This window comes from Mustela nigripes, chromosome 2 (assembly GCF_022355385.1).
Source record: "Mustela nigripes isolate SB6536 chromosome 2, MUSNIG.SB6536, whole genome shotgun sequence".
Taxonomy (NCBI): domain Eukaryota; kingdom Metazoa; phylum Chordata; class Mammalia; order Carnivora; family Mustelidae; genus Mustela; species Mustela nigripes.
In genome coordinates, this window is record NC_081558.1 from 64,326,424 (window position 1) to 64,331,192 (window position 4,769).

A 4,769-nucleotide genomic window follows, 5' to 3' on the forward strand; every position below is an offset into this window, starting at 1 on the left:
AAAAAAAAAAAAAAAAAAAAAAAAAAAAAAAAAAAAAAAGAAAGGTTTAAAAAAAAAAAAAAAAAAAAAAAAAAAATAATCGGCAGAAGAGTGAGTGAGATAATGAAGCCTGAAGAAATTCAGATTTCTAAAAGGTCTCTGGAACCATGGGACGCTTCAGGAAGTCATTCTGGGCCATACAGAGGGTGATCGTTCCAAAAAGCCACCAGAACAGACAAGGACCCATGAAGTGACGAGACAAGCAATGAAAGTATATTCAGCTGACATCATGAGTGACAGAAAAGTAATGAAAAAACAAGGCCTTGGAGCCGAAGATAAATCAAAGAGCAATAAGACAGGCAAAGGTGAACAGCTGGAGAGCTAATGATGTTTAAACTTCAGAGATCCCCCCTTGCACAGGCCCACCAGAGGGTCTGCACCTGATTTGGTAATCTTCTTTATAAAGCTCACCTTTTATAATTTTATAATTTTATAAGCCTCATAGAAACCACGCATGTCCCAAATAATGCCTCCCCACCAGAAATACGCCTTGTTGTCACTCTGTCCTACTTATATTAAAAGCAAAGACCTTACAGGTGCTATTTGTTGCATTGTGTAACTCCTAGAGCTTGGCCTAGAGAGATAGGGAGAAAGTGTCCCAGGGATCAGCTGACACTCCCATAGTTTCATTTCCCCTCCTTATCAGTGCAAAATAAATGCTGCTGGGGATTACCAGAGGACGAATTCAGAGCAGCAGCAGCAGACACCAAGAGAGCGGAAGACAGCGTCTTCATCCTGACTCCCACACAGGGGGAAGGAAGCAATCAGGGGTGCTACTGCCTCTGACATGTGTAGCTTATCAAATTAATTACACAGTTCAGCTTTCTCCTATGTGCCCAGAAATAAAATCTAGAAGAATGAGAAATCCTTTGAAAAGGACACCAAGAGGTCACTAGCCAGACTCACATTTGATATCATGAGGATTGATTGCTTTTCCACCTGGGGTTACGTAAGAAGACCACCAATAACCTGCCTAGTTGCTACATCTGGACAGAGATTGTCAGCTCACCCCACGGACCTGGAAACCCACGCGGCATCCTGCAGAGTCTTGTTATTGCACTCAGTTAGCTAAATAAACGTGTAATCTGTAACTGCTGGCATAAATTACCTATTTCACAGCCAGCTCTGGAGCATGAAGAAAACTTGGGGAGAGACAAAGAGATTCTTTCTTGTAATTCCATCCACTGAGGGTAAATTGATGAAACAGTTGATGCAGCTCATTAATTAAGGGAGCTGACCCCTGAAGGGTAATACACAGCAGCTGGAAGTGTCCAGCCAATCAAAGCCAAGAGACGTAGAGCTGTAGAGCTACCCTCCGCACTGCTGCTCGGCTTAACAGAATTCACTGTTGTTTAGCGCTTTGCCACCTTTTCAAAGCTGGAGACTGGCAGCGCTGGGGTCACTGGGGAGTTAGTGGGATGCAGTTTCTTGAGCCCCATCCAGACCCACTGAACGGAATCTGCATTTAAAGATCCCAAATGACGCATATGCACAATAAAGTTTGAGAAGGACTAGCTTAAAGGAATAATATTTAGATGCTCAACTGCCCTCCTAGGCTATCTGAGGGCTAAACTTACCACTGAGATCTGAGAACACACGCCATGCATTGTTAACACAAGCTCTAGAATCACTCCAAAAATTATATAGATGTAGATGTAGATCTATAAATACTAGATCATCCTTTACCAACTGCGTGCCCTTGGGTAGACGGTCAACCTCTGTGGCTTCAGTTTCCTTAACTACAGAAAGGGACAACAATACAGCTGACCTTTGAACCACATGGGTTTGAACTCTGAGTCCACTTACATGCATATTTGTTTCTGATAAACACAGTGCAATACTGTAAATGTATTTTATGCTTTTCTTGATATTTTCTTTCCTCTGACTTACTTTATTGCAAGAATACAGTATATATAATACATAGAACATGAAACATGTGTGTGTATTGACTGTTTATATTATAAATAAGTCTTCCCATCTACAGGCTATTAGCAATGCTTGGGGGAGTCAACAGTTATACAAGGACTTTTGACTGCTCTGGAATCTGTGCCGCTAACCTCCATGTTATTTGAGGGTCAACTGTATATCTTTCTTTAGAGGACTGTGCTCTACATGCCATGCTCAAAGCACATGGCCTATAGCAAGCCATCAATATAAGTTTGCTTTTAATATTACCATGATTGGGGATATAGAGACTTACGGCATGATTTGGGAACACATAACTGAATGCAATGACCTCAGCTGCTAGCCTTGATTACATGATTGCTGACCCTCTGCTGTCTCTTTGACAAGGTTCTCTGCAGGAAATCCAGGGACTCTCTCCATGGCATTGCTTGAATCCTGAACACGCCTCTTGCCTCTCAATGCAACTGTGGGATTAGCTTATTTTTCCAACAAGCTTCCCCTCCCCACTCCTCTAGGAGTTACAGCTTTCAAAAGTAGGCCAAAGTAGAAAATGTGCTTGTCTTTGCACAAATTATTTGCAATTCAGCAACATGGAGATACTCAACTCACCTTTAGGCATCTCAAAGGAGTAGACACAGAGGGGAAAATTCTAAAACTTTTTTTTTAAATTCTAGTATAAATTGAGTTAATCCAAAACACAGTTCTCTAAAGTCCAGAAAAATAATCACTTTGGGAATCAGAGGGGACGTGGGGAAGGTTCTGGCAGGTGGTCTAGGGGAATGAGGAACCACCATGTTCCATATGAACAATATTCATACAGGGTATCCTTCTTCTCTCCCCAACTACTTGACCCTATTTACAATTCCCTGATATGTTCTCTCTCCCTCCCAGAAAACAAACAAACAAAAATCTTACAATAATAAGAGGGAATTAGAACACAAGAATGAGAATTTCACACAACTAGGTAGGTGCAGATGAAAAAATATTTAGTGATAAATGAAGAGGACATTTACTGCATACACATCTTTGTGCCCTCTCTTACTCCATTGTAAAATGGATCAAATCATCTCTACTCACAAGATGGAGGTAAAATTCTTACAGGGAACTTGAGAGTAGCTGCAAACTTTAAAGCAGTTTTTCTCAAACACTACAGGGCACACAAATCACCAGGGGAACTTGTGAAATATCTAATTCTGGGCTCCATCCCTGCTGCCTCTGATTCAGCAGGTCTGGGGAGGAGTCTAAGAATTTGCATTTTTTTTTTTTTTATTTATTTGACAGACAGAGATCACAAGTAGGCAGAGAGGCAGGCAGAGAGAGAGGAGGAAGCAGGCTCCCCGCTGAGCAGAGAGCCTGATGTGGGGCTCGATCCCAGGATCCTGGGATCATGACCTGAGCCGAAGGCAGAGGCTTAACCCACTGAGCCACCCAGGCGCCCCAAGAATTTGCATTTCTAACAAGCTTTCAGGTGATGTTGAATCTGCAGGTGCCTGAGCCACACCTGGACTGGGAAGCACTGAGAGCATATCTCATGTTCCTCCTCCCTTCTTTTCTTTTTTTTGCTGTGACAAATACAACCAAAACGGGGAATCTAAAATGTCCTGCATAAGGCCTTTGCCAGTGATTACATATGAGTATATTAGTTTTCATTCTATTTGTATCTGTTAGTAGTAAATCTGTGTTCTTACTGCCAAGCAGTAAGATTCTGGATGGGTGGTTTTGGATGCAGGACTAGGGCTGGGGCAGGCCTCTACGTTGGACTGACTGCTTGGTCACTGTTTTAGTTATACACTTGGTCAAGTTACTTTATATTTCTGGGCCTCATTTTTGTTGTTTTATGTTTGTTTTGTTTTCATCTTTAATAGAGATCATATTAGTATGTTCCTTTTAGTGTTTTTGTGAGGATTAAATAAATATAAAAAACCATACACAATAAGATTTGGAACAAGGTTTTTCAATTCAGGTTAGGCATGATTATAGCATGAGAAAAAAATCTCAAATGTCAGGGTGCCTCTAAGAATTATAGGTATTTTCTTCCATGATTTTTATATAAATTTCACTTGGTCTGAAGAGGTTTAGTATCCTCACTTTTTAACAGAGATGAAAATATACAACCTCTTGAGGTTATTTGGGTTATTTGCCCAAACAAATGGCACAGTCAAGATTTGCTCATCAGGCTTATCTTGCTCCAATTCTACCTTCCCCATCCCCTCTCTCTGTCCCCAGGCCCCCTCGCTCTTTCTTATTAACACGCATATTTTTTGGAGTACAGAGCTTGATGAACTCTTTGAAACTACTCTACCACACTTCCCAGAGCACTCTCATGAAGGCCAATGAAGTACTGATTTGACACTATGGTGAAACAATTATCGGGAGCTTGATAACATATACTTTGGTAGAGATAAAATTATATCTGTTAAGGGCTACTGTTCTCACCATACAATGTTAAGGTAGAAATAAGGTCCCTAAATGAGAACTTCAATTAAGGATTGGGGTCACCTGGGTGGCTCAGTTGGTTAAGTGTCTGCCTTCAGCCCAGTTCATGATCCCGGGATCCTGGGATGCAGTCTTGCATCTCACTCTTTGCTTAGTGGGGAGCCTGCTTCTCCTTCTGCCTGCCAGTACCCCTGCTTGTACTATCACTTGTTCTCTCTCTTTTTCTTGATCTCTTTCTGGTAAATAAATAAATAAATAAAATCTTTTTTAAAAATTTAAAAATAAAAAATATCTAAAATAAGAATTATGCATAAAAACAAAGAGCTTCGCTTCACAAAATAGTACCAGGGGTTAATTTTACAATTCTATTAATAAAAATATTTCATGAA